Source organism: Nicotiana tabacum, chromosome 15 (assembly GCF_000715075.1).
Source record: "Nicotiana tabacum cultivar K326 chromosome 15, ASM71507v2, whole genome shotgun sequence".
In the NCBI taxonomy this organism is placed as follows: Eukaryota; Viridiplantae; Streptophyta; class Magnoliopsida; order Solanales; family Solanaceae; genus Nicotiana; species Nicotiana tabacum.
Genome location: NC_134094.1, coordinates 22,797,282 through 22,808,851, shown reverse-complemented (window position 1 = coordinate 22,808,851; position 11,570 = coordinate 22,797,282).

Genomic DNA, 11,570 nt, shown 5'->3' with positions numbered 1-11,570 from the left:
TGATTTCTATGTTCAATTCACTCTGTAGCCTATCCGAAACTCACCCGAGCCCTCGGGGATCCAAACCAAACATGCACACAAGTCTAAAAATATCATATGAACTTGCTCGCGCGATCAAATTGCCAAAATAACACCTAGAAATATGAATTTATCACCAAATCAAATGAAATTCTCAAGAACACTTTAAATTTACTATTTTCACAACTGGAAGTCCGAATCACGTCAAACCAACTCTGTTTCTTACCAAATTTCACAGACAAGTCTTAAATATTATAATGAACATGTACCAGGATCCGGAACCAAAATACGGATCCGGTACTAACAATGCCAAACATCAATCAATTCTTAAAAACATTAGATTTTCAAACTTTTAATTTTCATCAAGAATTCATAACTCGAGCTAGGGACCTCCGAATTCGATTCCGGGCATACGCTCAGGTCCCATAATTCGATACGGACCCACCGAGACCGTCAAAATACGGATCTAGGCCCGTTTACCAAAATTATTGACCGAACTCAACTAAAATCAACTTTTGAGGCAAAAATTCTTATTTTCTTCAATTTTCAACATAAAATCTTTTCGGAAACACGCCCGGACTGCGCACGTAAATTGAGGAGTGTGAAAATGAGATTTTTAAGGCTCTAGAATGCAAAATCAAGTTCTAAAACATAAGATGACCTTTTGGGTCATCACAATGCTGCAGTTCTTTTGAGCATTAAGCATTTTCTCAGCAACTTTGTATTCAAATTCAAAAACATGAGTAACCATGTAGTTAATTGCATATCACCATGCACTTTTTATCTTTATAGGATTTTGATTTAAAATATGCAAATAGCTCCAGCTTTCATACCAAAAATTGCTTATATACTGGGATCTTGAGATTTCCTATATTAGTGGTAAGGAAATTAAATGCACATGAAAACACAAGAATTCCTACCTAAAAAAGCTCCAACGCAAACGTGCGCTATATATTATACTATATAGTATTATTTATTATGTTAGAATTGTAGGAATACATACACAAAATTGAATATATATATATATTCATTCTTCTTATATACAATTCTTTTATCAATAGACGGGCTTACACGTGCAACGCACAGCGAAATATCGTTCGTCTTTTTTAACCTTTTAAAATAGAGTTCACACTAGACAAAATAGTTATTTAATTATTATTCTAGCTAATATTTAGGAATTTAAAATTAAATAAAATTTATTATTTATTATACCTTTCCTTATTTGAATTAAGTAAGAGGCCCTTGTATTTATGACTTTAGAATTATTAAAGGTTTATCTTATATGAATTTAAAATTAAAGTATAATTAAATAACACAAAATATTTATATGTTTTACCTTATATATGAAATTTATACAGTTGAATGTTTTTTATTTTAAAAAAATTGTATAATAATGCTAAATTTTAGGTGAACAATTATGATGTAAACAAAACAAAATAAAGAAAAAAATTAAAGAAAGAGGAAGTAGTTTGCTTTGTCCTTTATTCAAAACAATATTTAACCTATAAATGCTATGAGTATTCTATGTGAGATTGATCCATTGGCTATTGATTTTATTCTTCGATCAATAATCTGCTTAGATATAAATATAAATATAGATTTTAAAATATTATTAGAAAAAATAATTACAAAAATATTTAATAATAGCAAGAGAAAGAGAGAGAGAGACAAAAGTGGTTGACAAATATCATTTACTAACGCTACGACAAATATAAAGTGCAAAAGTTTGATTTTTTTATCATTTGACAAAACAATTTTTGTGGATAAAGATATAGTTATAATTAAATATTTATTATATGCTATGAGCTAATATTAATAATTTAAATCCTCAAAAAATAAATTATTTATATTAGTGATTAAAAAAGATAATTAAGTATTTTAATTGACCTTTTCCCCCAGATTTGAACTAACTAACTAGAAAAATAATCCAATTTTATTCCTTTCCAAATTCATCATATACGTAAATTATTTGTCAAGTTTACACAAATCTGAGAGGACATAAATTATTTTTCAGAAAAATACCATCGACGATAAAATAAATTAGAATATAAAAAAATAATTAATTATAGTATTAAGAATTAAATTGGTTAAATGCAAACTTAAGAAAATAAGGATGAAATAGTAGAAATGTGATGATCCAAAATATCATCTTTAAATTTAATTAGTAATTCTGTATTCTAAGACCTCGAAAATCACTATTTATCATTCCTCGACTTGCGTGCGCAGTCCGTAAAATTTTTCGGAAAGTTTTTATGTGAAATGGATTAAAATGTGAAATATAGCCTTAAAACTAAACTGAGTTGACTTTGGTCAACATTTTGAGCAAACGGAACCAGATCAGTATTTTAACAGTTTTGGTAGCTCCGTATCGTGATTCGGGACTTGGGCGTATGTCCGAAATTTAATTTGGAGGTCCCTACCTCAAGTTATGACCATTTAACGAAAACTAGTAATTTAAAGGCTAAAGATTTCGAAGTTTGACCACCTTTTTGATATTAGAGCCGGAATCCGATTCTGGAAATTTGAATAGCTCCGTTATGTCATTTATGACTTGTGTGCCAAATTTGAAGTCATTCTCGATTCATTTAATATGTTTTGGCACAAGATTTGTAAATTGAAAAGTTTAAAACTCAAAGTCCGAATCGAGGTGTGAATTACAATTTCGATGTTATTTGGTGTGATTTGAGACCCTGAGTAAGTCCGTATTATGTTACAGGACTTGTTGGGATATTTGGATAAGGTCCCGAGGGGTTCGGGTGAGTTTCGGATGAAATTCAGATTGTTTAGAGCATGTTGAAAGCAGCAGGTTCTTGGCAGAACCTGGTGTAATCGCACCTGCAAAATGGTGATCGCAGGTGCGCAGCCGCATCTGCGAGAAGCTAGTCACTTATGTGACCCGGGCACTGGCCAGTTGCATCGCTTCTGCGAAGAAATGGGGCGCAAATGCGCGACCGCTTCTGCAAAGGCTGAAGCGCTTCTGCGGAAGAGACCGCTTCTGCGGTCGTTTGGTCGTTTCTGCGACGTCGTAAGTGCGGCATTGATGTCCGCAGATGCGAAATTTCACCTGGAAGCCTCACTTCGCAAATGCAAGATTTTTCTTGCAAATACGAGCTCACAGATGCGAAAATATATCCGCAAATGCGAAAATGCTGGACATAATGCTTAAAAATTAGAAGTTGGCTATTTTTACTCATTTTTGAGTTTTGAGTCTCGGATTTTGGCGATTCCAAAGCGATTTTTCACGACTTTGAATTGGATAAGTGTTCTATAACCAAAAGTGATTATATTTCATAAATCCATGTCTATATTCATCATTTATTTCGGATTTAGATGGAAGAAATTGGAATTTTTATAAAATTTTTCAAAAACGAAAAATAAATTAGATTTGAAGGTCCATTTGACAACGGAATTGGATAATTTTTGTGTGGTTGGACTCGTCTCGGAATGGGAATTCGAATTTCATAAGTGTTTTCGAGATTTGAGACGTGGTTCCCACTATCAAATATTTAAATGAATTTCATACTTTTATCTGGAAAATTAGTAAATTCATATGGAATTAAATCCTACAATTTGTATTGAATATATTGAATTGCTTATGACCAGATTTGAGGATTTCGGACACTAATTCGTGAGGCAAAGGTATATTGGAAACTTGAAATTTGATTTCGAAGTGAAGTAAGTGTCGTGGTTAACCTTGACTTAAGGGAATAGAACCCTTAAATTATTTGTTATGTGAAATGCATGTGAACGACGTATAGGCGAGGTGACAAGTGTCTATACGTCATCAAATTAATTGTTTGCCTACTTACTTAAAAAATCATAAATTATTTTAAATCATGAATTAATTGTTATAATAATTGTTTCTCTCCTATTCTTTGTCAAATATTAATCCTTGAATTCTTGCATTAATTATTACATGCTATTTGAATTATGTGTCTTAATTGTTATTTAATATTTAGCATATTAAACTGCCTATTTTCTCCCTAATTTCCATAATAATTTGCTATTTATCATTGTTTGTTTCATAATTAAATCATAATTATTGTATGCTTGTTGTCTTATAATTTTATATTAATTGTTGCATTTATTGGGGAAATTTCTTCTATAAGAATTGGTAAATGGATATATTGGAGGATCGGGTTGCACGCCGCAATAGACTTATTGAAAGTCAATATTTGGGGCATCGGATTGCACGCCGCAATAGACTTATTTAAAAGTCAATATATATACTTGATTAAATAATCATATGAGAGGATTGAAAATGAATATATTGTGAGAGCGGGTTGCACGCTGCAACAAAATTGAATGTGAATATATTGTGAGAGCGGGTTCCACGCTGCAACGAAAATTGATGGAAATGATAATTGGTTATGACTGCTGAGTTGGCTTCAATTATTATAAATGAGTTACCTGATTTATTTCTATTATTTGTTGTTGTTACTAATATTGCATACATGTTAATGTAAGTTACCCGCCTTAGCCTCGCCACTACCTCGTCGAGGTTAGGCTCAGCACTTACCAGTACATGGGGTCAGTTGTACTGATACTACACTCTGCACTTCTTGTGTAGATTTCGGAGTTGGTCCCAGCGGTGTACCATAGACTTGCTCGGATTTTAGCTACTCAGAGGAGACTTGAGGTAGAACTGCACAGCGTCCGCAATTCTGAAGTCCCCATCTATCTTATTTTAGCTGTGTATTTGCTTTCAGACAGCTTTATTTTATTCAGACCTTTATTTGTATTATTCTAGAAGCTCGTGCACTTGTGACACCAATTCTGGGATGGTATTTAGACACCGTTATTTGTATAGATTATTCACTATTTTCAGACCTTACTTCCGCAATTGTTCTTTATTATTAATAAATTTAAAAATTATTTAAAAATGGATATTATTATTCTAACATTGTCTTTCCTAGCAAGTGAAATGTTAGGCGCCATCACGGTCCGAAGGTGAGAATTTTGGATCGTGACAGTTGGTATCAGAGCACTAGATTACATAGGTCTCACGAGTCACGAGCAAGCTTTGTAGAGTCTGAAGGATCGGTACGAAGGCATCTGTACTTATCTCTCAGAGGATATGAAGTTTAGGAACAATATCACTTCTTTCTTATTCCGTCGTGAAATTTTATTCTATCATCGATGATTGAACCATTCTACTCTTATTCTCTCGCAGATGGTGAGAACATGTAATACCTCTACCGATGGACAGGGACCAGAACCCCCGGTGGCAACTATGGCCAGGGGTAGAGGTCGAGGCCAAGGTCGTGCTAGAGGCCGAGGTAGAGCTCAGTCCAGAGCTCGAGTAACTGCACCTGTTGTAGAACCTCAGGTGGACCTTCAGGAGAAGGTTCTAGTTCAAAATGTACCAGTTGCACCAGTTTAGGTCTCGGAGGGATTCATAGCCACTCTAGTACTTCAGGACGCTCTAGTCCGTTTGGTGAGTCTTATTGTCACGACCCAAAATCCAAAAAGGCCGTGATGGCGCCGGACACCACTGTCAGGCTAGCCAACCATAATCAATTAACTTAATTACCCATTTTAGTATTTTTGAAATAAAAATTTTCTTTAATAAAACTGTAGAGATAAAATTCATAGAGTAAATGATAAATATTTTTACAGCTAAATTTCTAAACAATTCACAACCATTCCCAAAATCCGGTGTCACAAGTGCATGAGCATTTACTAGGGAATTAAAAATAAAATACAACATCTATCTAGAATACCAATTAGACAGGAAGAATATAGTAACTCTGAAGGAGACTCTGTTAGCTGCGGATCGTAATATAGAATGCAGCTCACCTATGTCCCCACAATTATTAACCACACCTCTGCGCCCACAAGGCTGCTATACATATATGTACCTGCACAATAAAATGTGCAGCAAGTGCAGTATGAGTACGAAAATAACGTGTACCCAGTAAGTATCAAGTCTAATCTCAAAGTGGTAGAGACGAGATAGCCGACATTGACACTCACTATGGGTCAATAATAATAATTGAAATAAAACTAGAATATTTAAATCAGCATGATTCACAGAATATAACAATAATTTATTTAACCAGCAGAAATAATTAAATTTCTTCAAAATGCAACAATTCTCAATTTCTTCAAAATGCAACAATTCTCAATATATATATTAAATCCTTCAATTTCAATAAAAATTCCAATTTATCAAATAGCTTTACAAGCTGCAATTCAATTTCAATGAATTTCCAATTTATCAAATAGCTTTACAAGCTGCAATAAACTGTCAAAGTATCGTGTAATTATTATTATTATTAAGTACGATTTCTGCCGAGGTCGTACGACCCGATCCAGAGTGTCGTGTATACTGCCGCGGGACGTGTGACACGATCCATAGATGCATCTATCCTGCCGAGGCGTTCGGCCCGCTCCATAAGAAAGGATGACATTTTCTTATGTACCTCCGGAAGGAGAGTATTTATTATGAGATAAATTCGGGAGGAGAACAATTCTTTTAACAATTAATTGATTTAAAAAGAAAATCAAGCATATGAGGTTTTCATCCTTTAATATAATTGATTTAAACAGAAAATCAAGCATATGAAATTTCCATACTTTAATATCTTTATCTTACAATTCACAATATATTCATATATATATCAATTAATATTAATTAATCAAGGAATATAATTTACACAAGTAATTCATGCTTTGAGTCCTAAACTACCCGGACTTTAGCATTTATAGTAGCTACGCACGGACTCTCGTCACCTCGTGCGTACGTAGCCCCCGCAATTAGCAACAATTATTCAATTTAATCCCTATGGGGTAATTTCCCCCTCACAAGATTAGACAAGAGACTTACCTCGTCTCAAAGTCCACTTTCCAATTATCGTGTCGCGTAAAATTTTCGATTCGATGCCGAAAAATCCGAAACTATCCAAAAGTTATATAAAATAATTAATACACGTTCAAAAATTCAAAATTTATATATTAAATAAATTATCCTATCCAAAATGGTAAAATTCCTAAAATTTATCTCGGGCCCACGCGCCCGAATTTCGGAGAAAATCGTTACCCATAATCTCAAGAACTCAAATATAAAATTTTCATCCAATTCCATAACCATTTTCATGGTGAAAAATCAAAAACACCAATTTTCTAGGTTTTCTTTCAAAACTCCAAATTTCTACAAATTTTCATGTCTAAATCTATATATAAACCATGTATTTAACTTGCAATAGGTGGGAATTAACTTACCTCCAAATTGCTAGGTGAATGCTCATCTCAAGAAGCTCCCAAGATCGTCCAAGAATGAAAAGATGAGCAAAAATGCTCAAATCCCCGCTTTAAACACTCACTGCCCAGCGATCATCGCGCCCGCGACAAAATTTTTCGCATCCGCGGCTTTGCACCCGCGATGGATTTCTCGCACCTGCGATGAATTTTTCGCAGCCGCGGCTTCGCACCCGCGATGGATTTTGCGCATCCGCGGCTTCGCACCCGCGTTGGATTTTTCGCATCCGCGATAGATTTTTCGCACCCGCCGCTTTGCATCCGTGATGGATTTTTCGCACCCGCGATCACACCAGATATCAGTTGCCTCAACTCTTCTTCAAATTCCAAATTCGATCCGTTAACCACCCGGAATCCACCTGAGGCCCTCGGGACCTCAACCAAATATACCAACAAGTCCTACAACATCATGCGAACTTATTTGAAACTTCAGATCACATAAAACGACGCTAAAACCACGAATTATGCTCCAATTCAAGCTTAATGAAACTTAAAATTTCCAACTTCTACATTCGATGTCGAAACCTATCAAATCAACTCCGATTGACCTCAAATTTTGCACACAAGTCATAAATGAGATAACAGAGCTATAAAATTTTTCGAAATTATATTCTGACTCCGGTATCAAAAAGTCAACTCCCCGGTTAAACTTTCAAACTTAAATTCTTGTTTTAGCCATTTCAAGCCCAATTTCACTACGGACTTCCAAATAGAATTCCTATCACACTCCTAAGTCCAAAATCACCATACGGAGCTGTTGGAATCATCAAAATTCTATTCCGGGGTCGTTTGCACATAATTCGACATCAGATCACTATTTGAACTTAAACCTTTTAATTGTTTCATCAAAATTCCATATCTCGGGCTAGGGACCTCGGAATTTGATTCTGGGCATACGCCCAAGTCCCAAATCACGATACGGACCTACCGAAACTGTCAAAATACTGATCCGAGTCCGTTTGCTCAAAAAGTAGAAGCAAAGAAAAACTTAGCTTTTTAAAGCCAACTTAAGGAACCAAGTGTTCCGATTTCAACCCAAACACTTCCAAATCTCGAACCAACCATCCCCACAAGTCATAAATAATTTAAAGCACATACGAGAAGTTTTATTTAGGGGAACGGGGTTCTAAAAGTCAAAACGACCAGTTGGGTTGTTACATTCTCTCCCACTTAAATATACGTTCGTCCTCGAACGTGCTAAGGACTGTTTCAGAGTTGTCCAAAATCACAGTTTAACACTTCGAGCACCTACCCATGCTACCACACCCAATTGAGGACATTAGCTCGAGCCAATCTGAAGATTCTCCCCTTTATTTAGGCAAATAAGCCTTAAATCCCAATTCTAACATCTAGAATTCTTCACCATGCATGTTTCCAACCTATGAATGTCGTATCAATCACTACACGATGCACCAATACATGATTGCATACCTTTGTTGAATTTAGACCATGCACTGCATCATTCACATGACTATAATAACATCCTCCGATAACAATAGCCAAAATTCCACGAATCTGATGTTCGCAACGAACCTCATGATACCTATATTTCCTGTTCCAACTCTTGAACTGCTTCCACGATGGAAGAAATGTGTAGAAATTCATAACCAACTGCTGAATCAACAAATTATTGAGTTTCTCATTCTAACAAGAACCATTGCCTCATTATGGACAAATAATGGTATTTTCTCTTTCTAATACTTCATATAATCCTATCGTACTGATCCCGGATCCAATAACCTCGTCTCACTTAGTATAAGCTGCTCGGGCAATAAGTCACCTCAAACATGACAAAAAGTCTCATATGGTGCCACAATGAGCTAATAAGCTACGGACTCGATTGCGATACATAAGGAAAATAGACTATGGAAAGGATTACTTAACCCACGTGACTAATTAAGCAACTGAAAAGGTGTCATGAACCTTCCTCAGAAAATGGGACACAAAACACACAAAATAGAATATAGGGAACTGTACTCAACATCACACTGTTGCGGCGTGCAACCCGATTCGCACAAAAAGAATCTATATAAAGGAAAAAAAATACTTACAGAGCTAGAATGCTCATTACTTACAAAATATCCGAACATCGGACTCAATCACGCGAAGTGCATAATACCATCCTTGGAAGGACCGACAACGCCATACGCCACAAAACTCAAGCACAACTAAGGTGTGATATATGATCTGAATCTCGAGAGCCATCCTGCTCACATAACACCATCACTACGCGGAGCCTCAACACATAAGAATTTTATCAAGCCGTTTCATAACTCACATAACACATTATAGTATTACATGAAATAACCGACGATGAAACGACATCCAGCGTCCGAATACTCCTACATAGGTAGCTTTTATACTGAAATGAACACATCTGGTCTGATATAGAGCCCATATTCATATTCAAATCCATCCACAAACCTCAAGCCTATTCTGATCGCACCGTACTAGGCTAATAATCTTTCAAGGATCCATAATACCCTTTTCCCCATAACACACAAGAATAGCCATCATAATCGGAACAAACTTCCACAGTCCACAACCAAATGAATCGAGCGCCCTCCAGGCATAAATTCTCAAATCAATGATATTACCACAATCTTCATACTTGGTTTCAATCTTCACTCAATCAAGTGACTACATGTCACTCTTACACAAGCTTTCCGTGAGACACGCTCCCACGACCTTTCGCACCAGGTAACAAGTCTGCACATCCATGCTACCGGTTACACTAATTTTGTAACGCATATCAAGAATCCACAAATCAATACACAAGGTCTCTTACACCTGACATCGACCTTAGATGATGCCAAAAACAATACCATCTTACTTTAAACATCTAAATCCCTTTCCTGCTCATCCGAGCTCATGACATCCTTGTCAACACCGAACCGAAATCTTAAATCCTCAACTTTCGAATCCCATGCTACTTAGTGCACTTAACCACGCCAATGCGCAGGAGTATAAGAATTCCATCATAACTCCCGAACCACTAATAGGGTAAACACTTCATCATATAGAAACCTCCTTCTTAACTCATTTCAAGAGAACCATTGCAACACGTGACTGAATTCCCATATCCATAGAAAATACCGGCCTCAAGTAGTGGTCTAAACCACCATAACTCTTCTGGGATCCCTCTACACATAACATATCATAATACTTGAATTCCTCCAAATAAAATCAATTACGGCGGTCGTCAAGCCTCGCACGTACCGCCACAAATCACACGCATAATTCAATGCACTGAAGGAAATGATCATTGCCACCATCATGCCGATTCAACCATTGTTAGCCGACCCGTCTATTATCAATTTATTTTCAACTTACCTTAGAAATAATAATAGCTCCATTCATTACATTATGAACTCAAATCCGTACTCATCCCGAGTGACCTTATTTCACGAGACCACGCTGTTTCAAAACCCACTAATCATCTCATATCCCTCCTTGTGCGCACTTTCACATCTTCAATAGGTACACCCATTCTGATACTTCTTTTATAAATCCGAAGTTATTTCCTTTTGTTTCCCTAATTCTACACCACAACCTGAAGATAACACAGAGTACTCCAAGCCTCGTTTCATAATCTGCTGCAAAAGCTCGATACTCAACCATACTATAGACTCGAGATCCTTAGATACCACACTTTAAATTGTTGAATCCACTAGGACCGTTATTGAGAGTCACTTGCTATGACTTGTTCCCAAACATGATCAATTCCAAGGCCCTGCTAGCACATGGACACTTTCTCAAGGAAACACCTGACTATCTCACTTTCCCTGTGCATTACATCTACATGAAGCATAAACTCTGAGTCTTCCCAAAGCCCGAACATGAATCGATAAGGCCAAATATGGCACATATTCCTCAAATCCTTTGCTTAAATTACCACCGATGTTTTCTTTTCTTAGTCGTGATGACCCATCGATATACCGATAACCATAAACAGCACAAGTTGACACTACGCAATCCAATCATAGACGGTGGGGCTCTCCCACTTAGCTTGAAGCTACAATTACGAAATTCTGGAATCCACCGAGATTCTTTCTTCATCGTTGACATGATCCTGCACACGCAACTCACCAAATTTCTCGGAATCCTTCTATTAACCTTTAATAAACACTCCGAACCACTATCCACATTTACATATTAAATCTCTTACCGGGTAGCCAGTAAAATTCTTCGCAGAAGCTTTGTCAACACCACGCGACCGCTAACTTGCTCACAGGAGATAACCTACCTGTGGAAATTACATGCCGGCATATTCCATCGCCGCTGCACTAGGT